At 33.7% G+C, this 27,010-nt stretch overlaps 1 long non-coding RNA gene across 1 annotated transcript in view; it reads right to left on the reverse strand.

Moving 5' to 3' along the window:
• Nucleotides 1-385: 385 nt before the first annotated feature.
• Nucleotides 386-27,010, reverse strand: part of LOC130541426 (uncharacterized) — a 147,168-nt gene continuing 120,543 nt past the window's right edge. The window contains exons 3-4 of the long non-coding RNA XR_008955482.2: nucleotides 4,944-5,005; nucleotides 386-2,873 (exon numbers count right to left, since the gene is read on the reverse strand). This is a non-coding gene — a long non-coding RNA (uncharacterized LOC130541426). The remainder of the gene's footprint in view (nucleotides 2,874-4,943; nucleotides 5,006-27,010) is intronic.

Genomic DNA, 27,010 nt, shown 5'->3' on the forward strand with positions numbered 1-27,010 from the left:
GCAGTTGGTCACCCTGAAATATTTTGTGAGGATTGGGAGAGAAAGAACACACAGTATGAAAAAAATCAGCAAATTTAATCTCAGTGCAAAATAAAAGAATGCATTTTCCCCTTAGGAGTCATGCAGTCCTTAGTCTTTAATGCTTTACCTTTGCTTTCCTGATTCTACTATTCCAGGGAGTTATTTTAACTCCCTGTTTGCTTCTTCATTCCATTGTTCTTTTTTCCCCCTGCAAACTTACCTTTCTATTTTCTACATGTCTTTGGAGTATTAGCAAGAACAGTGCAATGTATAATAATTCTGGAAAATGGAAGCATAAGATTCAGATTCTTATGAACAACATCCTTTGCCATGATGTTGATAAAATACCAAACTGTGACTGGATAATGACCTTTGGGTTTGTGCTTATGTTCACATACCTAGAGTATAAGCAGTTATGGAGATCAATCTTTTGTGGTAAGTTTTTATAGTTCATGTGAAAAAGAAAAAATAAATATCTAGCACCCAGAGTTGCCTGATGCAAATATTCTTCTGATTCTCACTGTGAAATGTTTTTTTGTTGAGGATAATTTCTCACTTTAGAGTAAAACAAATCTTGGGTCTTGTCACTGTCTGAAATTAAGAGAAACACATCACTAAGATCAAATATGTTACCTACATAAAGTTATATTTTAATTGATGCTGAAATTGTGTCTTTCCACAGAGAACAGAGATGTTTAGTGTGTGGATTTTATTTTATTTTATTTTTTGAGATGGAGTCTCGCTCTGTCGCTCAGGCTGGAGTGCAGTGGCACGATCTTGGCTCACTGCAAGCTCTGCCTCCTGGGTTCACGCTATTCTCCTGCCTCAGCCTCCAGAGTAGCTGGGACTACAGGCATCCATCACCATGCCCAGCTAATTTTTTTTTTTTTTTGTATTTTTAGTAGAGACGGGGTTTCACCATTTTAGCCAGGATGGTCTCGATCTCTTGACCTCGTGATCCGCCCGCCTTGGCCTCCCAAAGTACTGGGATTACAGGCGTGAGCCACTGCACCCAGTCGGCTAGTGTGTGGATTTTAAAATGAACTTTTTCTTTACTGGAAATACATAGTCAACTTTATTGGTAGGAGTAAAAACCAACAGAATATAGCTTAGCAGCTTAGTTATAATGCATACTAGGCTACAGGCAGTAGCACAGATCACAAAATCATCGAAGGTGAGAGTCACAGGTTACATTACAACTGCCCTTTCCCTGAATATGAGGGTATTCTAAGCCTGGGTTATAAGTGGACTGGAATGGCGTCCAGCTGGTGAATTCAGCTCGGAAGTGCAGGTGAGAAAAGTGCTTAATACTTGAAACATAAGGTGCAAAGAACAGTATTTAAAACACTAAGGACACTTCTGAAATTTGTAGGGAAAGATTCTAAATGAAAACAGGCAAAATGATGCGACAGGCGTGGCTATGGATTCTGAATCAATAGCCTTCTATGAATTCAGAGAAAAACTGAACAAAACTTTACTATAGCTTTATAGTAAAGCTGATTGTTTCCTATAGTTTTATATTGTAGTTCAGTAAGTTGGAAGGCTATAGGGTTATAGGAAAGAGGTACAGATACAGGCAGTCACTCAGAGAATTTTCTTCTGAGTAGAAATCCGCTTTTCTTTGGTATAGCAGCCATGTTTATTGTCTTGCACATTTTTATTATTAATAGGAAGCTGCAGTGATTCTTACTCTACCTGCTCCACACCACTCCCACCTCTCTGGCCCTCTTAAACCAGAATTATGTACAGTAGGCAACGTGCTCCGTGTGGTTTCCAGAATTGCTGGAGGGATGCACAGTTTCCATCAACTGAAATACAGATTTTTTTTTAGTCTTAACTGTAGTCCATTTAAGATTCCCTAAATAGATTTCTTCTGGAATCTCTTCTAGTTTCTATGCCAATCAGTTCTTTCAGATGTAGCAAAGACACATCATTGATTCCTTCTATTCTTGTCTGATTTAGTAAAACTTATCATAACCAAATTAACATAAAAATTAACATAACTGAAATATAACTTCTGATTTTTTTTCCTCCCATCAGATCTATTTTCCCCCAATCTTTCCTATTTCTGGAAATGGGATCATCATGTGCCCAGTTGATTAAGCCTTTATTTTCTAACCACACATATATTATCATCAGAAACTCTTATAGCTCCATCATCAAAATAAAATTAAAAAACCCCTACTCCACCACGAATGTCCTCTTTTTATCATCATCCTTCACTTGTACTATAGAAGTAGCAGACTAGCCAATATTTGTACTGCTGGTCTTTCCCTCTTGCAATCTGTTCTCTAAATAGCAGCAAGCTATCTGTTTAAGATGCTCATCAGTGCACATCCTTTCTTAATTAAATACATCTAATAGCCTCCTATTACTCTTAGAATTTGGAACTTTCTTTAATGGTCAACATTAGCCTGTCTGATATGCTATGGCTTAAGCCTTTGACCTTATCTATTCTACTTTTTTTTTTCTCACTGAACTTCTGCCTCTCTAATCTTTCAACTTCTGCTGTACAATTTCCATATTATTGATTATTTTAGAGTCACTTCTTATTCCCTTTGCCTGGAATATTTTGCTCCAGATGCTAAAGAAGTAGCAGCCTCAATGGCTGATGCCTTCACAGAAGGTAGCCTTCTTTCCATACGTCAGTCCTTGACTATCTTATCTAGAATAAGCCCCACCCATCTCAGTTATGGTCTATTACTTTTTACGCTTTTTTTTTTTTGACAACCAAATGTTATCCGAAATTCTACCAAGTTCATTAGTCTCTGGAAGAATCATCCATCTGGCCATGTTGAGACGAATCCACTGAGATTCCAGTTTTTAAAAATCATCTTATATTAGTCAGGGTCCTGGAAGAAAAAATGGCACATTCACAATCAACAATTTGTGAGAGTTTGAGTTTAAGAAAACCAACAAAGGACAGTGCCATGTGCCAGGATTAGTGAGAGCTGTAGCACTTCTCACTCCTGAGTCTGAAGGAACAAAGAGTAGAGTAGAAATGATTATCATAATGTGAGTGGTACACATACGGAAAGGGCCACTAAAGACTTGTGACTTTGCGTCAAGAGACAACAAACTCCACCAGACCTAAAAGATAGGAGGCAATTAACACTTCAGCTTTCCTTCTTTCCATATTCCCTTTCATTCTCAGAATACAATTTAAATTCATACTGCTTATTTGATAAAATATAAATATATTTCACTATTAAGCTACCTAATTTTTTTGTGTGTGGTCAATTACACTGTAACAATTTTTGCCAGAATATCAAACACTTTTATGTTTTCAAATATAATGGTTACTTCTCTCTTCTCATTCTCAAGCTCTCAGCGATATTTGTTCTAGAACAAGAAGAGGATCCTGGAGACCTGGTAGAAATGCATCTTAAGAGTCCAGGCAAGTTGATAGCTTAGAGTATTAGTAAATATTACTAGAAATTACAAGAAAATAATAGATAGTGACTTGGAAGTAAGACTTAGAAAGTGCTGTTAGAAAGAGGGGCAGCCACGAGGGGGCAGAGAACTGTGAGACAAGTCATATTTGAGGTAATAAGTGACCTAAAGGAGTAATTTTTCAGACACTGTCCTAAATGCTTCACAGGTATTAATTAATTTAATCTTCACTATAACAATATGAAGTGAAGATGATGTCTTGCTATACTGGGGGGAACCTGTTTTTTTTCTTGGGGGGGAATACAACTGGCCCAGAAAAATTAAGGAACCCCACCAATAATACCAGTATTTTTCAATAGTCATCTATTAGCATTCATGATTTGCTCCTAGGGTGCAATGTAATGTTGGCGATATTACAGAAAGGAATTATTCTATTCAACTGTTATTTAAGAAAAAACTTCTAAGAAAATCTAAATGGAAGTATTTATTAAAACTGGTTTTAGAAATCTGATAGTATATGGTCATAACTTTTCTCTGTGAAAAGTAACATTTAGTAGTTCGATAAATATCAATCACAAGAAAAAGAAAAGGAAATTATTTTTACATTTTAAAATACTCTAACAGATTTGACTCAGTGGCTCATGCCTATAAGCCCAGCACTTTAGGAGGCCAAGATGGGAGAACTGTCCAAGCTCAAGAGTTTAAAATCAGCTTGGGCAACATAGTGAGACCCTGTTCCCAGAAAAAAATAAAAATAAAAAATTAGCTGAGTGTCGGGGAGAATTACTTGCACCCGGGAGGATGAGATGCAGTGGGCTATGATTGTGGCACTGTACTCCAGCCTGTGCCTCAGAGCAAGACTGTGTCTCAAAAAAAATTAAAAAATTAAAATACTCTAATAATTTTCACTTCAATTTTGCAAGGAGTATTTGCATATTTTATTTTATTTCAGAATAAATATTTATTTTTTTCTCTAAGTAGACAGAATTTTATGGCAAAAAAACTTATACAGATCACGTTGAAGGAGCACATATTAAATTTCTACTTTATATTAAAACTTGTATACTTTAGTCATTCCACATTTGACTTTTAAAACAAAACACTTGGTTTCCCCTTATCTTTAACATAGTTTTTCATTCATTTCACTCATTTTCTCATAGATAAATAGATGACATTTGCTTAAAGCAAAATTCCAGGGTTCCTTTATAATTGCAGTAAGGCTAATAAATCAGAGAAACCAAAAAAAATAAGGAAATTTTTCAAAAATATGCTAAATTAGTAGAAAGACAGGATTCACATTTTACAAATTAAATTTTTGGGGAATGGTGTTTCTTGGAAAAACTATAGGTTTTTATGTCATTGAGAAATCTTCAAGTTTCACGATATTAAGCTATCTAGATCTCTCTGTATATCTGTTAGCACGAAGATTTCTCTTGAATAGTCCCTATATTGTCTACATAATACTGTTAATATAAAAGAAACTATGATTGTTGTTTTATTTTGACTATTACTATTATTGTTACACTTACTTGATCAAGATTCTAGTTACTTCAAACTAATCAGGATCTCAATAAATCAGCTTTTGAGTACTCTAAAAGAAAAATAATGAAAATAAATATATTTAACCATCATTGTATTAAAGGTAGTATTTAAAGTTGTAGTAATTAATTAGGTCACTTACAGAGTGAGTGAAGATAGAGAATGAATACAGACAAGGACCAAAGAATTCAGAGTTAGTAGGAGGAAAACTAAAGAAGCTCAAGTTGCTAACTAAAAGAGCTGGAAAGTGTGGTGTTCAAAACTGTAGTAATAACTTAGTGAGCATCTGTCCAAATCTCTTCATGCTCTTATAATCATGTATAAATATGAGCATATATTTTCACCTTTATCCATACACACATGTCTGTTTATGTGTGAATAGTGTGTGTACCTTGTTTGTTTCTTAAAAATGGTATCTATTAGTGAATTTGAGCAACTTTTCATATTTTTTGTGATTTATCTGCAACTCATTTATACTATTGCTATAACTTAAATACTTACATATTTTATTTTAGAACATTCATCTCTATCATGTTTATGAATTTTATAGTTTGAAATAATTTGGACCTCTGGTTTGTATAGAATGTTGATAAAATGCTTGGGCTTTGCAATTAAATAAATCTAAAAATAGAAGCTAATGTTGGTCTTTTATATGGAGAGAAATTAAAATTTTTAATCCATGGTTTCTTCATTTAATAATAGTAGTATCTTATATGAGTATTATGAAATTAAGAAGTTAAGATTTGGTATTATTAGTTTGAATGAATACATATAATAGTGACTCACATACTGGTAGTATAATTGTTATTAATGAAAAAATATAGTCAGATATTTTTATTTCTTAAAATTAATTGGATGTTTGAATAAAAAGCAACAATCTAAGGGTATTATTGCAATTGATGTCAGAGCTAAGTATAAATCAATTTGAGGTGTTTCAGAATCGTTAAGGAATTGTACATCACATTAAACAATGGTCTGGACACTGTAGCTTATCTGTAATACTGAATTAAAATGTAAAATTTCAATATTTTAATTAAATAATCACAGTTACTTTACATATGTAAATGATTTTGGCAAGTAAGCAATTGTTCTCTATTAATTTTCATCCATTCTTCCTTTGCCATGCCTCTTATTAGAGGCAGTAGGATTCAACTATTCTAATTCTGGTTGCTTTTCGACTCTTAATTTACAAAGATTTGTACCATGTCATCCCCTTTTAAGTCACTTCTAGTGAGATAAATAATCTCTATTTTACATTAATCCTTACAACAATTATAGCTAATACCTCAAAATTTAATGTTTAATTGTTCAATGATTACTTAATATAAGATAGTTATCTATATTTACATATTTGTACATTTTTTCAGTTCGCACAAAGTCATGTAGTCCTACGGAAATGTCTAGTACACCGCTATTTTATATAATCAATATTGTATATTTGACCTGAGTAAAAATACATTAATTGTAATAACTTTTGACTCTTACTTCCTGGTTATTGTGAAGTTGTAAGAGGAATATTCTCATTGTTAAGGTCGCATAATTGCATTACCAAATTATTACTTTTACTGAAATCAGTGGGTAGAATACAACTCCGTAAAGTTGTGCTTCTCAGTTGGGAAATGAAAGAGTAAGAGCATTTTCCAGTAGAGGAATGTCTTACACAGGGTTCCTAGGAAGCAGAGACTGGGGCAAAATCTTGTGAGCTAATACTTTATTAAAAGTGCAATTCTGAGGACCACTAAAGCAAAAGAAAAGTGAGGCCTGGAGATAGAGCAAATATAAGAGAGTTAAAGAACAGGTCATAGGTTTCCAACAAATACATCGGGGGGCTGTGTCCTAGAGGGATGTCCCTAGAGACCCAAAGGACACAAATCCATCTTGGGACAGTTTTCAGGCATGAAGGGCAAAACCATTGATATCATGGCTCCTTCTTGACTGCTGTACCTTATCAAAGACTACACAACAAGGCAACAGCTCTTTTACATTTCTAGGTGTCCTAACAGACTCTCTGGGCGTCACTACGAAAGCCATAGTTCTAGGCCCAGTAGTATGCTGGCTTTAGGCATGACCCAGTGCATTCCCAGCCTTGATGGCCACAGGGAGAGACTCCTTGTGCTTAAGAAAAAGAGAAGGAAATGAAAAGAGGACTTTGTCTTGAAACTTGGGTACCAGCTGAGCCACAGTTAAATAAAGCACCAAGCAGGCACCTAAAGCTCTCAGTCCCTGTCCCAGCTGCTGGACAGCATTTCTCGATCCACCCAGTGCCAAAAGGGAACCTGCTGATCTGAAGAGAAAAGCCCAGTCTTGACTGGTTTTATAACCTGATTAAAGAGCAGTTGGACATTGAATAAACATCAATTATAGCCAGGAAATAGCCAACAGAGGACTTGGGTGAGACCCAGTACTGTGCTGACTTCAGGTGTGACCCAGCATAGTCCCAGTGGTGGTGGTAATGGGAGTGCATGCATTGCCTTTCCCACAACTCCAGGCAGCTCAGCATAGAGAGAGAGGCTCTGTTTGTTTGAGGGAAAGTAAGGGAAGAGAACAAGAGACATTACCTGGTAATCCACGAAATTCTCACAATATGCACCCAAGACCACTAAAATGAAACTTCTATGAGTTTGCAGGAACTAGCATTACTGGGCTTGGGATGTCCACTATTGCACATACAACTGCAGTGACCAAAGACTTGGATCACAACACTCAATTTCCTTGGAATACTTGGAAAGCCTTCTCCAGAAGAACATGTACAAACAAGCCCAGACTGAAAAGATTAGAAAAAAAATGTCTAACTCTTTAATATCTAACTATATGCAAATAAATTGGAAAACCTAAAGAAAATAAACTCCTAGACATATATAACCTAACAAGATTGAATCACGAAGAAATTCAAAAACCTGAAGATATCAATAGCAAGTAGTGAGATCAAAACCATAATAAAAAGTCTCCCAATAAAGCAAAGCCCAGGACCTGATGGCTTCATTGCTGAATTCTATCAAACATTTAAAAAAGAACTAATACCAATCCTACTTAAACTATTCATAAAAATAGAGGTAGACAAATACATTCAAACTCATTCTATGAGATCAGCATTACTCTGACACAAAAAAACAGACAAAGATACATAAAAAAATAAAATGAAATGCCAATAATCCTTAGTGAATATTGATGGAAAAATTCTCAACACGATGCAAACAAATCAAATTCCAAAACACATTAAAGAGATCCTTTATTATGACCTACTGTAATTCATCCCAGAGATGCAAGGGATGGTACAACATACACCAATCAATCAATGTGATGCATCATATCAACAGAATGAAGGAAAAAAAGAATATGATCATTCTAATTGATGCTGAAAAAATATATGATATAATTCAACATCCCTTCATCATGAAAACCCTCAAAAATTGGGAATAAAAGGAGCATATCTCAAAAAAAAAAAATAAAAGTCACATATTACCAACCCATAGCTAATATTATACTGAATGGGGGAAAAAAAACAAACCCTTTTCTCCAAGATCTGGAACAAGATAAAGATTCCCACTTTCATTACTGTTACTCAACATCGTCCTGGAAATCCCAGCTAGAGCAATTAGAAAAGAGAAAGAAATAAAAGGCATTGAAATTGGAAAGAAAGAAGTCAAATTATCCTGGTTGCAAATAATATAATCTTATATTTAGAAAAACCTAAGGACCCTACCAAAAAAATTAGGACTAATAAACAAATTCAATAAAGTTCCATAATACAAAATCAATATACAAAAATCAGTAACATTTCTATACACCAAGAGCAAGCAATCTGAAAAATAAATCAAGAAAGTAATCCCATTTATAATAGCTACATAAAATAAAGTAAAATAAAATATCTATAAATAAACTTAACCAAAGAAGTAAAAGATCTCTACAATAAAAACTATGCAACATTTATTTAAAATATTGAGGAAGACATAAAAAATGGAAAAATAGTCCATGTTCATGGATTGGAGGAATTGATGTAATTCTTAAAATGTCCATAAAAGAGGGATCTACAGATTCAGTGCAATCCATACAAAATACCAACAACATTCTTTACAGACATAGAAAAAATCCAAAAATTTAGATGTAATCACAAAAGACTCAGTATAGCCACAGCCACCTGAGGAAAAAAAAAAAAAATGGAGGAATCACATTATCTGACTTTAAATAATACTACAGAGCTATAGTAACCAAAACAGCATGGTGCTGACATAAAAAGAGACACATAGACTAATGTAACAGAATATAGAACCCAGAAATAAATTTATACATCTACAGTGAATTCATTTTCAACAAAAGTACAAGGAGCATACACTGGAGAAAAGACACTCTCTTCAATAAATGGTGCTGGAAAAACTGGATATCTGTATTCATAAGAATAAAACTAGACATCTACTTCCTGCCATGTATGAAAGTCAAATCAAAATGAATTAGACTTAAATCTCAGACCTGAAAATATGAGACTATTAAAAGAAAACATTGAGGAAACTCTCCAGGATATTTGTCTGGAGAAAGATTTCTTGAGTAATGCCCAAAAAGCACAGGCAACCCACGAAAAAAAAAGGACAAATATAATCACATCAAGTTAAAAACCTGCTCAGCAAAGGAAACAATCATAAAAATGAAGAAACAATTCACAGCATGGGAGAAAATGTTTGCAAACTGTCTATTTGGCAGGGGATTAATAACTAGAATATATAAGGAACTCAAACAACTCAATCAAAAAAATCTAATAATCTGATAAAAAATGGTTGAAAAATATGAATAGACATTTTCCAAAGGCCATACAAATGGAAAACAGATATGAAACGGTGCTCAATATCATTGATCTTCAGAGAAATGCAAATTAAAACTACAAGGAGATATTATCTCACCCCAATTAAAAGAGCTTTCATCCAAAAGACATGTAATAATGAATGCTGGTTAGGATGCACAGAAACAGAACCCTCATATGCTGTTGGTAGGAATATAAAGTAGTCCAGCTACTACGTAGTCAGTATGGAGGTTACTCAAAAAACTACAAATAAAACTGTCATATGATCTAGCAATCCCACTGCTAGGTATATAACTAAAAGAAACCTAATCAGTATAAGAAGACATATGTGCATTTCCATGTTTATTGCAACACTACTCACAATAGCCAAGATTTGAAATCCATCTAAGTGTCCATCAACAAATAAATGGATAAAGAAAATGTGGTACATATACACAATGGAATATTATCCAGCCCTAAAAAGGATGAGATCCTGTCATTTGCAACAACACAGATGGAATTGGAGGACATTGTGTAAAGTGATATAGTCTAGGCACGGAAAGACAAACTTCAAATGTTCTTATTCATGTGTGGAAGCTAAAAATTAAAACTAACTCATATAGATAAAGAGTAGAATGATGGTTATCAGTGGCTGAGAAGGGTAGTGAGGATGTGTGGAAACAGGGATGGTTAGTGGTGATATAGTTTGGATATTTGTTCCCGTCCAAATTTTATGTTGAAATTGAATCCCCAATGTTGGAGGTGGGGATTGGTGGGAGGTGTTTGGATCATGGGGGAAATTTCTCATCAATGGTTTCAGCCATCCCCTTTGTGATAAGTGAGCTTTTTCTCTGAGTTCACATGAGATCTGGTCATTTAATACTGTGTGAAACTTTCCCCAAAGGCTCTTTCTTGTTTGCTCCTGCTTTTGCTCTATGACATTCCTGTTCCTCCTTCATCTTCTGCCATAATTGAAAGCTCCCTGAGGCTTCACCAAAAGTTGAGTTTCCTATAAAGCCTGCAGAAACCTGAGCCAACCAAACCTCTTTTCTTTGTAAATTACTCAGTCTCAGGTATTTCTTTACAGCAATGCAAGAACAGCCTGACACAGTCGGTACAAAAATAATTAGACAAAATGCATAAGTGCTAGTATTTGTCAGCAGAAGAGAGTGACTACAGTCAGCAATACTTTGTTGTACATTACAGAATAACTGAAGGAGTACAATTGGAATGTGTGTAACACCAAGAAATAATGAATGCTTGAGGTGATGGATACCCCATTTATCTTGATGTGATTATTACATATTGCATTGTATGCCTGTATCAAAATATCTCATGTACCCCATAAATATATATACCTACTATGTACACATAAAGGTTAAAAATATAAAAAGCACTAAATATTCTCAGTTTTAATTTTTCACCATATTAGTAAATTGAAAGACATGTCATAATCATATAACATTTTCAATCACATATAGATTTATCTAATTTGCATATAAAATATTTATATATTCAATTATATTTCAAATGATAACAATATTTCAAAGCTCCATACAGGTTGTGGTTTAGTTCAACACACTTGAAGAGAAAATTAAACGCAGAAACCCAAGGGCACTTAATTCAGATACTCATGCCCTATTTTATGTTTTAGTGAGATTGGTGAGTATAGTAGTTGATATGGATTGGCTGTGCCCCACCCAAATATCATTTTGAATTTTAGTTCCCATAATCCCCACATGTCATGGGAGGGACCCAGTGGGAAGCAATTGGATCATGGGGGCAGTTTTCCCCATGTTGTTCTCATGATAGCGAGTTCTCATGAGATCTGATGGTTTTATAAGGGGCTTCCCCCTTCCCTCAGCATTCATTATCTCTCCTACTGCCCTGTGAAGAGGTGCCTTCCACCATGATTGTTTCCTGAGGCCTCCCCAGCCATGCAGAACTGTGAGTCAATTAAACCTCTTTTCTTTATTAATTATCCAATCTCAGGTATTTCATGGAAGCTGTGGTTGGCAGTCTATTAATGTGAGGTACAACACAGAGGAAGCAACCTTCCTAATGACTTGGTCTGCATGATTTCAGTGGACTCAAGTTTAGGTATTTTATCAATATAATTTGAAGGAAGTTACATCCATCTCTGACACAGTTCAACTTCTCTGATTAATTTTTGCTGCATTTTTATTTCAATGTAATTTTGTGTGTAATTGATGTAACTCTTGGTTAAGGAGAAGGCACAGATGCATATTCCACCATATGTAGAAAATTGTAAAATGTACCTCATCTTCAAAAACACAGCAATGTTAGCTAATTTAAGATTTTCTTTCTTTTCTATGCACTTTCTTCATGCTGAGTATGATGATAATTTCTAAAAGTCCCCAAAGTTCAAAAGTTAAGCAAGAAAGCAAAGAATAAAAAATGATGAAGACCTGACAAACAAAATAATGTGTCATTAGAAAATTTCATTTCAAATCATGAAGAAAAATTGCACAAAAATCAGTTTTATTAGTGTGGAATTTTTGGGTAAAGAAAATTTAGAGTCTTCTATTTCTTAATTTTCTCAAGTATATGAATAAATAGTGTAGGATTCTTCACAATGCACATTTACAGAGGATTCTTTGCGAATCTTCACATTCAAGTTATATGGCCAACTTTTACCAGATAGCCTATCCATTATCACATATAAGATCTTTACAGACATGGCTTTTAGGAACACCTATTTCAGCATTGGTCATTAAAGGTTTGTATTTTACTGAGTAGTTAGAAAAGAACAGCCTAGTACCTCTAAAGTCACTAATCTCATTCAAGAGGGCTCTGCCATTATAACCTAATTACTTCTCAAGTGTCTTATTCCCTAATACCTTTACACTGATGATTAGGTTTCAACATATGAATTTTGGAGGGGCATAAACATCCAGATTACAGCACATATAAAAAAATCAGTTGGAGCCTGAGACCAACTACGTTCTAGAGGGATTTTTGTCCCAACCATGTTAGAATCACCTAGTGGGTTTGATAATCTTGTTGGCTTCTAGGAGCATCCTAGTTAAACTATCTCAGACTTTGTTGGGATTTAATTTGGGAACCTCTAATATTAACAAACGTTTCAAATGTTTTTTACAAATATTATTGAGAACTACTAGCTTATAAGAATGTTGGATGCTACTTTCTCATTTGTATGTGTGTGTTAATTTCACTGTAATTTCCCATTTATAAATTTAAAGTGATAAAGTTTTAAGCAGTGAAAATTTCTGAGCCTTTTATGTTTCCATACCACCTAGTAGATATGTATTTGCTATTCTAATTTTTAATTTTACATAATAGGCTACTCTAAATCAGAGTAGTACAAACCAACCTATTACTTTGTCTACAACAATGTGGATTAATTTTTTTAATTCCGGAATGATTATATTTTTACAAGGAGCATTTTTATATATTATAAAGATATTACCTTGAAAGACAGGGAGGTTTTTTTTTTTCTACTAAGTTGAGTTTATTTTTACCCAATGGAAAATATGCTTGGTGTGTGTGTGTTTGATTTTTATTTTTTATTTATTTTTCTGTTTAAAAATTATTTATTTCTTTTTCTTCCTTTTTTAACTTTTATTTTGGATTTGTGTTTCCAGGTACATGTACAGGTTTGTTACCTGGTTATATTACGTGTTGCTGAGGTTTGGGGTATAAATGATCCTGTTACCCAGGTACTGAACATAGTATCCAATAGTTAGTTTTCAACCCATTCCCCTTTATTCTAGTGTCTCTTTTTATAATCTTTATGTCCATGACTACCCAATGTTGGGTTCCAACTTATACATGAGAACATGCAGTATTTGGTTTTCTGTGCCTGCGTTATTTCACTTCAAGGAATTATCTCCAGATGCATCCATTGTTACAAAGAACATGATTTTGTTATTTTTTGTGGCTATATAGTATTCCATGGTACGTATGCACCACATTTGCTTTATTCTGTCAATTACTGATGGACACCTAGGTTGATTCCATTACTTTGTTACTGTGAATAGGGTTGTGATGAACAAGCAAGTGCATGCGTGTTTTTGGTACAACAATTTGTTTTCTTTTGAATATTTATCCAGTAATGAGATTGCTGGGGCAAATGGAAATTTTGTTTTGAGAAATATCCAAACTTCTTTCCATAGTGGTTAAACTAATTTAAATTCCCACCAACGGTGTACAAACATTTAATTTTCTCCTCAGCCATACCAATATCTGTTGTTTTCTTCTTCTTAATAATAGTCATTCTAATTGGTGTGAGATGGTACCTTATTGTTGTTTTCTTTTGCATGTCTTTGATAATTATTGATTATGAGAATTTTTTCATATGCCTGTTGGCCACTTAGATTACTTCTGTTCATGACTTTTGCCCATTTTAATGGGGTTATTTGTCTTTTGCTTATTCAATTGTTTACATTCTTTATAGATACTAGATATTAGATATTTGTTGAGTGCAACCTCATTATGTAGGTTGTCTACTTAATCTCTTGATAATTTCTTTTGCTGTTCAGAAACTCTTCAGTTTAATCAGGTCCCACTTGTTAATTTTTGTTTGTGTTGCAATTGCCTTTGAGGCCTTAGTCATAAATTATTTGCCAAAGCCAATGTCCAGAATGATGTTTTCAAGGTTTTCTTCTATGATTCTTATAGCCTGAGGTCTTACATTTAAGTCTTTAATCCATCTTGAGTTAATTTTTAGATATGATAAAACACAGGAGTCCTGTTTCATTTTTCCGCATACAGATAGACAGCTATCTTGCACTATATATTGAATAGGGAGTCTTTCCACATTGCCTGTTTTTGTTGACTGTGTCGAATATTAGATGGCTGTAGGTGTGTGGCTTTACTTCTGGGTTCTCCATTCTGTTCCATTGTTCTATGTGTCTGTGTTTGTACTAGTACCATGTTGTTTTGGTTACTGTAACCTCACCGTATAGTTTGAAGTCAGGTATTGTGATGTCTCCAGCTTTGTTCTTTTTGCCTAGGATTTCTTTGGCTATTCCAGCTCTTTTATGGTTTCATATAAATTTTATAAGTTTTGTTTCTAATTCTGTGAAAAATGACATGATAGTTTGATAGGAATAACATTTAATCTGTAGATTGTTTTAGGCAATATGGCCATTTAAAAAATATTGGTTCTTCCAATCCATAAGCATGGAATTTTTTACTTGTTTGTATCATCTATGATTTATTTCAGCAACGTTTTGTATAATAGTTCTTACAGAGATCTTCCACCTCCTTGGTTAGAGATTTTCTTAGGTACTTCAATTTTTTGTGGCTACTACAAATGGGATTGTGTTCTCGATTTGGCTCTCAGCTATAATGTTATTGGTGTATAGAAATGTCACTAATTTTTGTACATTGATTATATATCCTGAAACTGTATGAAAGTAATTTCTCAAGTCTAAGAGTCTATTGGTGGAGTCCTTAAGGTTTTTGAGGTAGATAATTATATCATCAGCAAAGAGAGATAATCTGACTTCTTCTTTTGCTCTTTGGGTGACTTTTTTTTCTCTTGCTTGATTGCTCTGGCTTGGAATTTCAGTCTTATTTTGAATGGAAGTGGTGACAGTGGATATTCTTGTCTTGTTCTGGTTCTCTAGAATAATGCTTCCAGCTTTTGCCCATCCAGTATGATGTTTTATGTGGATTTATCATAAATAGCTCTTATTATTTTTAGGTCTGTTTCTTCAATGCCTAGCCCCTTGAGAGTTTTTATTATAAAGGGATGTTGGATTTTATAAAAAGCTTTTTCCATATCAATTGTGATGATTCTATGGTTGTTTTTATTTCTGTTTATGTGGTGAATCAACCTTGAATCCCAGGAATGAAACCTACTTAATCATGGTGAATTAACTTTTTGATGTGTTGTTGAATTTAGTTTGCTAATATTTTGTTGAGAACTTTTACATCAGTATTCATTAGGAGCAACAACCTGCAGTTTTTTAGGTTTTTTTTTTTCCTCTTTCTTTGCCAAGTTTTCATATATAGGTACTTCTGCCTTTGTAGAATGAGTTAGAGAGGAGTCCCTACTCCATGATTTTTTGAAATAATTTTAGTTGATTTGGTACCAGCTATTCATGGTCTGTGTGGTAGAATTCAGCTATGAATCTATCTGGTCTGGGGTTTATTTTCATTGGTAGCTTTTCTATTACTAATTCTGTTTCAGAACTTGCTATTGGTCTGTTCGGTGTTTCATTATCTTCCTCATTCAATCTTGAGAGATTTTGGGTTTCCAGGAACTTATCCATTACTTCTAAATTTTTTAGTTTGTTTATGTAGAGATATTCATAATAGTCTCTGAGGATCTTTTGTATTTCCGATGGGTTTGTTGTGATGTCACCTTTGTTGCTTCTGATTGGACTTATTTGAATCTCTCTTTAATTAGCTAGCAGCCTTATGAATCTTGTTTAGATTTTCAGAACCCAACTATTTTTTTAAACTGTATGGATTTTGGAGTCTTAATTTCATTCAGTTCTGCTCTGATTTCAGTTATTTCCTTTCTTCTGCTAGTTTTTGGGTTAGTTTGCTCTTGTTTTTCTGTTTCCTCTAGGTGAGATGTTAGATCACTAATTTGAAATTTTTCTGACATTTACAGGTAGGCATTTAGCTCTACGAAATTTCTTCTTAACACTGCTTTTGCTGCATGCCAGGTATTTTGGTATGTTGTGTGTCTATTTTCATTTATTTCAAAGAATTTTCTCATTTCTGCCTTGATTTCATTGCATACCCAGACACCATTCAGCAGCAAGTTGCTTAATTTCCATGAACTTATGTGGTTTTGAGAGATCTTCTTCTTATTGTTTTTTTGTTTTTATTCTGCTGTGGTCCAAGAATGTGGTTGTTATGATTCTGAAACTTTTTTTGAATCTATTGAGAATTTCTTCATGGCTGAGAATATTGTCAATCTTGAAGTATGCTCCATGTAAAAATGAGTGAAGTTTTTGTAGATGTGTATTAGATCAAATTGTCTAATTGGTCAATTTTAATTCCAGAATCTTTGTTTGTTTTTGCTTTAATGATCTAATGCCGTCATTGGGGTGTTAAAGATCCCCCCTATTATAGTGTGGCTGTATAAGTCTTTTCATAGGTTTAGAAGTGCTTGTTTTGTTAACGTAGGTGCTCTAATGTTGGATGCATATATATTTATGGATATATATATCCATTTATATATTTATATGCATATATATTTAGGATCATTAATTCATGCTAAATTGAACACTTTGTCATTATGTAATGCCCTTCTTTGTCCTTTTTTACTAACGTTGGTTTAAAATCTGTTTTATCTGATATAAATATAGTGACCCCTGGTCTCTTGTGTTTTCTGTTTGCATAGTAGATCTTTCTAGAGCCCTTTACTTTGAGCTTATGGGTATCATTACATGTGAGATGGGTCTCTCAAAGACAGCAGACTGATGGCCCTTTTTTAAAATTCAATTTGCTACTCTGTTCCTTTTTACTGGGGGCGTGTAGACCATTTACATTCAAGGTTAACATTGATATGTGAAGCTTTGATCCTACTGTGCAAATACTAGCTGTTTGCTTTGCAGCTTCAATTGTGTTTTTACTTTATAGGGTCCGCGGTCTCTGTTTTTAAGCGTGTTTTTGTGGTAGCAAGTATTTTTTCCCCATGTTTAGAACTCCCTTAAGGATTTCTTATCAGGTGGGTTTAGAGGTAATGCATTCTTTTAGTGCATTTTTAGTGCATTTTTTGGGAAGGATATAATATTCTGGGTTGAATTTTTTTTTCTTTACAAATGTTAGAAGTAGGCCCCTAATATCTCCTGGCTTGTAAGATTTCTCCTGGGAAGTTCACTGTTAGTCTGATGTGGTTCCCTTTGCATGTGATCCAGGTCAGGAATTTTTGAAGGGTGTGGCTGGACTTTTTTACTTGGACATGCTCATGCAGTTATAGTAAAATGTTTTCTGTGCTTCAATCACTGAAGGCAGAACAAGCCTGGTAATTCAAGACGGTTTATTCATATGGCTATCAGTTGATGCAGCTGTCATCTGAGAGTTCAGCTTAGTAATGTTTACCAGATAAACAGCCTGTGGCCTCCTCCAACCCCATTCTATATTTGTAATAAATACTTCTGCTTTCTAAGAAGTTGGTCTTGTAAGCAACACACGCTTCTGTTGGTATAATTTCTTTCTGTGCCTGATAAACTATTGCCATAAGGTGGGCAAAGTGGCCAGGTAGCAGTAATATCTTCAAATGTATTGGGATTCTATGCCCTCCGAAGAAAGCTTCTCTTTTTTGTACCCAGAGGCATTATAATTACAGAGCCTAAAGCTATGAGAACAGAGAACTCCAATTTCCCAAGTAGATTAGTAGGAGTGGAGAAATGCAAAATCATTCCTATTTGAAGTGTTGAAAGACATCTAACCACATCTCCTACCTGTTTCTTCCCAAAATCTCAACTTTGGCTTGGGATTCTTTCCCCCTCTGAGAATTGAACCTTATTTGAAGTTATGGCCACCCTGCTTACACTTAGGTCTTCAACTCTGTGTGCCTTCTAGTTGCAGAAGATGAATGCCTTCTTAAATATTGTCCAAGAGTTCTCTGGCTCTCACACTTGAATAATTAACAGATTGCTTCATGCATCATTGTTTCCTAGCAATAAACCACCCAAATCCTTAGTGTTTTTGTTTGATATTTCCCTTTATCTTTCAAATTCTAACAGCAATGTACCAGGTTGTAAATCACATTCACTTGCTTCCCATCTACATTTACCACAGTTAGAAATCTTAGAAGTCTCACTGCTACAATTTCCTGGAGACTATCAATACTCTACCTCCCACCAATGATGGGGGTCTTCATTTGCTATCAGAGTTTGAGATATGAGTTCTGGGAGGAGATAATTTATTGGTAAAATTCTCCTATAAAAAGAGGATTAAGAGAAGCAAGGCAGTACAAGGGAAGAAAGCTGAAGATAAGCTGCTTTGGCTGGAAAATAGCTTCAATCTGGTCTCATGAGACTCTCTGCTATATAAACTGCACTAAGGAGCTAGCCTCAACTTAAAATGAGATAACTAAACTTTCTTACCACTCCTTCAGTTGAGTCAATCATTGGCCTAATGGCTCCAGAAAGTTACCAATCAAAATTTTTTGATCAGGTAGTTTCTGCTTGGCCTCATCAATTTTCCAGAAAAGTTAGTAGCTATAGTCCTCTAGTAGCTAACATTCTTAGCAGCTGGGGAGTAAGTGCATCTGACTGTCTGGTGATGAGAGTTCATGCAGAGAACTAATAATACCACTATTTGAGAATGGGTTTGGAGGAATGACCTTTTTTTCGTGATTGGGGGAAATGTTACAATGTTTCTAGAAGAACCTCAAATGGAGAACTGAATTCTCTTTGACAAAGCAAATCTACTATGGTAAAATATTTCTACAAAAATATGTATACAAGTTTGTGAATGTGTCTATACAAGAATGTTCATAAACAATGTCTATAAGAGTAAAATTGTTAAAACTTTAAAATTTCCATAGTGAAGGATTGGTTAAATAATTTTATACAATGAGATACTATGATTTATATATTAATATAGCTCTATGATTTATGTTTCTGCATGTTCTTAACATCAAAACATAAATTGTTAAATCTTACACAAAGGTTATTTATTGTCTCACATTCTTTAGAATACTGCTGTATAAAAAAGAAACATATGTGAGGGCTTTTAACACATTATTAAACAGTGTAAGACTCAAAATAATCTTAGAGCCTTTTGGTTTCAGAATATATGCGTCCAAGGCTTAAAAGCAGCTGTTCTTGAAGGATGATATTTTTGGTATGACTAGCTCTAGTGAGATCATACTGGAATAATGGTATTTATAAAATATATTCATTATTATTGACATCCATCCTCTACAGGATATTAATAACTTGGAATATGAATTGGGATTGCAGGTTTTTCTTCATTTTGCTTACCTAAATTTCATTATTTAACTATGAACTATTTACAGATAAAGCATTACTTTTATTTATAGCTGCAATATATATCTTTAGATAAAAATAAGGGGGAAGTTTTTCTTACAGTCACACTCATATGTCAAATTACTTAGGGAAATCTTTATTACTATAAAAATACATGGTGTAAGGGTCTTCAATATCATTAATTTTATACAGCAATTTTAACTGGTCTCAAAAACATTTTCAGTAAATTCTAATGAAATAATTTCCAGTGTTTGAACTCACAAGGGAATGCAGAAAACTGAATGCTGACAAAGAATTTTATTCCTCAGAAATATATAAACATACCTTATTTAATTTGGCATAAAAACGCAGATGTGCAAAAGGAATAGAATATAAGCCAGTAAACATGCAAAGGATCACCATTATGCACCTAAAAATATGATATTCTTGGGCCGGGTGCGGTGGCTCATGCCTGTACTCCCAGCACTTTGGGAGGCCAAGGTGGGTGGATCACGAGGTCAAAAGATGGAGACCATCCTGGCCAACAAGGTGAAACCCTGTCTCTACTAAAAATACAAAAATTAGCGGGGCGTGGTGGCAAGCAGCTATAGTCCCAGCTACTCGGGAGGCTGAGGCAGGAGAATTGCTTGAAGGCAGGAGGCTGAGGTTGTAGCGACATCACGCCACTGCACGCCAGCCTGGCCACAGAGCGAGTCTCCATCTCAAAAAACAAACAAACAAACAAACAAACAAACAAAAGACTTTCTTGCCACCCATGGAAACAAGTGGGACAGTGCTCTAATGAAGCAAAAAGTTGTTTTTCTGCTGGATTTGGGGTTAACAAATGTTATCACTTTGGCCTCTGAGATAACAGTACATACTGTAAATTTTATATGAAAAAGGTTAAATATTTAGTAGCTATAAATCAAAGTTTGATGTGAAATGGTATTTCAAAAAGTTTTTTCATCCTTTAAATGATTGGAGCCCATTCCATTTCTTCACCTTCTCTGCAAAAATAAATCAGAAAACAAGTCTTAACTTTCCTTAGTAGTCTTCAAAACACAGATATGCTTGGTAAAATTTTATGGGCTTTAAGTTATATAAATGGACATACATTTAAGATTTCACAAATATTTGAGCAAAGAAAATATCATGACAAAGTGACATTGGTAGGTGACATTGTTTGCTTCATGGCCACCAGCTTCCATTCCTTTATTTGATAACATGTTGTTTTTCCTTTGGGGATGATGCATATGGTTATGTACCACCAATTATGTTAGAAAATGGGAAAGATCCTTGCTCTTACCTTGTCAATTCTGCCAATGGTTAATTACATGACTTAAGCTTAACAACAACAACCAAAACCCCGCCACATTTTTAAGGGACTCTGAATCTTAAGTGAGGTTTGCAAGAACAGAAGCAATGACAGGAGTGAGTTAATCTCAATAGAAATAGCTGCACCAGACTGACCTTACTGTAAGGCACTTTCTGTAGAACCCAAAGATACATTGATTATTGAACGACTGCAAATCTGGTTCTTTCTTCCACACTCAAAATTTTGAATAATGCTAAGAAGTGAATCCTATTATATTTATGTTTAATTCTCTAAATCAGCCAACACAAATAATAGAAAAGAGGAATGAATAAAATAAGAATAACTTGCTATTTATCCTAATATGGTCTCTTTATTGTAGTCAGCCTATACAACTTATAGCAACTGGAATACAGCTAGTGAACTGAAAAATGATATTTTAACCCTATACATATATAGTTGTACAAAAAAGTTCTTAAATAATCATGTTTTCATCTGGCAAAGATAGTTTATAACTTTAATTTGATGCCTTGGACACATGTGAAATCTCTCCCATAATTTAATACAGAGAGAACATAAATATTTTCCAATTTCAAGAGTTCGTCATATCGGTCAATGCATCGATGACATAGTGCTTAATACTGAATACAGAAAGTGTGAAATAGTAGCTATACTACTTAACTAAGTATGACATATGCACATTAGTGAGCTGGAAATTAATTCCACAAAAAGTTCAGGATCTACCAGTGAAATTTCTGAGTAAGATTGTGGCTTGTTTGATCATTTTGGAATAATTTTTGCTGCAGATCCAGTTAAGAACAAGCTTGAGTGATGCAATCGTGCAGTTAAGATTCCAGGACCTTCATTAGGTAAAGTACCTTCAGAAGAAAATTTGACTGTTTTTATTCAAATCTGATACATATATGGTTTTAATCAGTAATTCTAGATTGTGATATATACTTTGGAGGAGCATTTACATATGTCAACAATAATGTTTACACAAGAATAATATATATTAGTTGGATTAATAATAACAATAAAGGCCGGGTGCAGTGCCTCACGCCTGTAATCCCAGCACTTTGGGAGGCCGAGGTAGGCAAATCACGAGGTCAAGAGATCAAGACAATCCTGGCCAACATGGTGAAACCCCATTTCTACCAAAAACACAAAAATTAGCTGGGTGTGATGGCACACACCTGTAATCCCAGCTACTCGGGAGGCTGAGGCAGGAGAGTCGCTTGAACCTGGGAGGTAGAGGTTGCAGTGAGCTGAGATCGCGCCACTGCACCCCAGCCTGGGAGACAGAGCGAGACTATGTCTCAAAAAATAAAATAATAATAAAAAGGAAAAATGAAACAAAACAAAAATATAAAGAAAGAAGGTCCCTAAATGCTATGAGTATAGATATGGATAAATCCATTTTATGTTATTCATGTTATAATATATGATGCAGTAGTTAAGAATAATGTGCTTTCAATGGACTAATATAGAAAAATTTAGAAGATATATTATTATTAAACAGAAAAATCAAGTTATAGACAAAATGTGCACTAGCATGCTCTCTATAAAGTATATTTTACAATGTTATGCATTTGTATCTACATTTATATTTATGGCTGTTATTATATTTACCTACCTATCCACATATATTTGGATAGATATAAACCAAATTAATTACTGTGGTTATTTCTGGGATAGGACTGATATTGAGAGTGATTGTTGAAGGATCCTATGCAATATTTGAATTTTGCTTTTTATGAGAATAGCATATTTATGTATAAATTCTATAATCAAAATGAGTTTTTAAATAAGAGAAAATTTGAGTGAGTTGCCCATGGTAAAAAAACTAATTAGTGCTCGAGACAATATTAAAGCCTAGGAATTCTGACAATTATGATAGTCACTAATTTTCTTATGCTACATTCTTGCAAATGACTAATTTTCACTAAGCATTTCAACCAAAAAGAATTAAATATTAATTACATCCAAGTTAAAAAGCGGTGAAAGCACAGTCTTCCATCTATGCCATATTTTGTATTAATTAAACGATTTTGCTGTTATTAAAGCTGGCTTTAGGAAGAAGGTTAATGAGCCATTCTTACAAAATTTGTAATGAGCACAAGACAGGTAGCTTCAATCTTCCTCTAGGCTAGTGGTTTTGTAACATTAATATAAGTAAAATCACTGGAAATGCTAAAATTAGAGATTCCCAAATCCATTTCCAATAAAGTCTAAAGTAGTTGATCTAGGCATTTCAAAGAAGATTAAAAATTATTAAATACTCTAGATTATTCTAGTATGGCTGATTAAGGGCCATATTCCTAGACAGGATCAGAACTCCAAAATGCTGTCAACTGAATGAAAGGGGAAAGTTTGCTTCCCAATAGAAACCAAGCAGTGTTGAAGAAGTAAAGGGCTAGAGAGGAGGCCGAGAATAAAGTTCTTTAATAATGAATAAGTCCTCCTGATCTCAAATGATTTTCCAGAATATACGACATATATAAGGCAGCCTATCTCCTTTTTATGGGATCAAGTTTATATTAAGAACTTTTCAGATTACCATGTCTTAAACAAAACAAAACAAACAAAAATAAAACCTTTCCAGAGGCCACTCAACTGTCCTTTTTTTTCTTTGAATATTTGATTTTTGGTGAAACTTTGTGAAATAATATCTTATTTGTCAATTCATAAACATTTTTAAGAAGACAATTCAATAAAATGAGATAGTTAAGACCTACAAATTAGTAATTAGTAGAACTATAAAATAACCTGCCCCAAAGTACCTCTTTGAGATATAAATATGTTAAGCAAGGATTAGTACAAAAGGATGTTTTCTTTGCCATTCATAGAGTATTTTCAATGATCATTTCTTACAAACGGTAGCTTCTGAAGAACTTCTTTTTACTTCTATTTTTTCTTTTTGTCTTTGTGAAAGAAATTATTTTGTTTCAGATCACTTATTTATTCCTTTTAGAGTAGAGATTGAATTTAACTCTTAGTTCTATGAAAGTACACTTAGAAAGAGACAAAAAGATATCAGTAGATTTTTCTTATTTGACAGGTAAAAATAGAAAAAAGTGTTCTCTTGATTTTTACATGGTAAGTGCAACTTTTTCATGAGTCATCTTAATTTTATATGCATTTCTTGCTCAGGTTTTGTGCAACAGAATTATAGCCATTTTTTGGTAAATCCATTTAAAATCAATCATCTGGATGAATATGTTTTATTACAGCCCAGATTACCATATACCTCCCAAAGACTTTTCTATTTCCCTGTCTTTAAAAAAAATCAACTCAATTCCCAAAGCACTTGACTATAGTAATGCCAATGCTGACTTAATTACATGCAGTAAAGCTCTATTGGCTACAGCTTGTTGCTGGCTTTTCTAAGCTCTGCATGTATTTGTCTGGAAGGCAAATCCAAGAGTCATTTTTATCAGTGTCTGATTATGTTGCCATTATATGTCGTTAAATTTACTACAGTAATTCAGACCAAAATAAAAGAAAAATTCACAATAGATTTATATACAGCAAAAAAATCTGTGGGGCACTTGGGCAAGAAATAAAATGACTGCATCCGCATATTTAGAAATATAATTACTAAAACATATAGTAAAATATATTTACCGCATTAATTTATACATGTATAAAAGTATTACCAAAGTATAGCACTTACAAAACTTTGTTATTTGTTGTTTTCTGATAAGTTTACTTAAAGGCAATTAGTTCCTTTTGATCCTATATCTAAAAATCATGCCTAATCTTTAATTCAAAATGACATAGACAGGGCAATTTCAAAATTATGTAAAACACCTGAATAGAAATTGTTCAAAAAAGACATACAAATGTCCAAGAGGTATATAAAAATGTGTTTCACATTACTAATCATCAGGGAAATGTGAATCAAAACTACCATGAGATATCATCGCATATCTGTTGGTATGATTATTATTAAGACGTCAAAATATGAAAGTTTAAGCAAGGATATGGAGAAAAGGAAACGCTTATACATCATTGGTGGGAATGTAAATTTGGACAACAATTATGGAAAACACCACGGATGTTTCTAAAAAATTTAAAAACAGAACTACCATATGATCCTGCAATCCCATTTTGGGTATACATCCAAAATAAATGAAATCAGAAAGTTGAAGAGATATCTGCACTCCCACGTTCATTACAGCATTATTCACAGCAGCCAGCATCTGGAATAAACCTGTGTCCATTCACAGATGAATGAATAAAGAAAAGGTAATGTTTGGGTCAAAAATACAAAGTTGCAGTTATTTAGGATAAATAAATATGGAAATCTAATACAAGGTGTGAGGATAATAATTAATAATATTGTGTTGTATACTAGAAATTTTCTGAGAGGTTTTATATGTTCTTACCACACAAAAATACATACACACACACACATGAATTATGTGAATTGAGGGCTATGTTAACTGACTTCATTGTAGTAATAACTAAACTATATATGTGTATATAAAAACATCATGTTGTGCACCTAAAATAGATACAAAAATGCAAAACTCCCATAATATAAAATTATAAAAACAAAACAAAAAACATTTCACAACATGCGTTAATTACAGTGTGATCACATTCAATTCAACTTAAATAACAGTGTTCTCAGCATAGTTTTCAGGTAGCACTCTTAGAATTATCTTTTATTTTAAAATCATAAAATATAAAACAGAATATTATTTAGCCTTAAAAAGGAAAGAAATCCTGTAATTTTCAACAACATGGATGAAACTGTAGGATGTTATGCTAAATGAAATAAACTAGGTACAGAAAGGCAAATACTAAGTGATTTCACTTATATGTGGAATCTAAACATGTTGAATTCATAAAAGCAGAGGATAGAATGGTGTTTCCAGGAGCTAGGGAGTGGGCAAAATGAGGAGATGTTGATCAAAGAGAACAAAGCTCCAGTTATACAGGATGAATAAGTTCTGTGAATAATTACCAAAATAAATAGTAAAAGATCTAGTGTATAGCAAAGTGACTATAGTTAATAATATTGTATTGTATATTTGAAATTAGCTCAGAGTAGATCTTAAATTTTCTCATCACAAAACAAAAATAACTATGTGAGGTGGTTATTATGTTAATTAGCTTCCTTGTGGCAATAATTTCAGAATGTATATCAAAGCACCATGTTATACATCTTAAAAGTATATACACATTATATTCATCAATTATATCTCAATAAAGCTAAAGACAAAACCAAAATGTTTCACTGTATTTACTGTTTTAGATGGACATTCTTCTTTTATCGATATATTTATATGAAACACACACACATAGAATATATATAAAGAATATATCAAATATACACGGAATATATAGTTGAGTAGACACTTATATACTTAGTATGTTTATATGCACACATACACACAAATGCACAAAGGCACACAAATAAATGCACATATATATTGAGTGTTGTCTGGGAACAACTGACCTCCAGTTGGTAGTTTGAAATTGACAATAGTAACCATATTTATATCACATAAACAAAATAATTTATTTTATAAAGACAAAAGAGAGAAAATGGAAGAAACTTTGAAATTCACGGGTTTATGGGATTTCTAATTTGTTCTTGTCCTCTCAGAAAGCTAGCAGTTAAACATTACCAGCATGTCGCTGTACATATTAAATTGTGTGTGTTAAATTGATATAAATTGAATATGTCCGTGTGTATTTCTGGTCATGCAAATTAACGGTTTCATGAAATGGCTAGGGAATTCACTACTTTTCTGCTTTCAAACATTTTGTAAGTAGTGACCCTAGGATCTGTCCTGAAATTTTGTGCATAATGGGTAGTGGATAGTACTTTTCCTAGCAGAACCACCTCCTGTTGCACCTCCTGTTGTTGTAGTAACTAATGTCACTACATTAGTGTTCTCCAACCCCCTTGTCAAGGGATATGGGTCTTTTATTAGGCATTCTTTCAGATGAATTCATTATGTTTTGGCATATTTCAAACACCACAGAAATTATTCAAGTCATTAAGTCTCTTTTTCTGATTAGTATATTTGG

Source organism: Pan paniscus, chromosome 3, assembly GCF_029289425.2.
Source record: "Pan paniscus chromosome 3, NHGRI_mPanPan1-v2.0_pri, whole genome shotgun sequence".
Taxonomy (NCBI): Eukaryota; Metazoa; Chordata; class Mammalia; order Primates; family Hominidae; genus Pan; species Pan paniscus.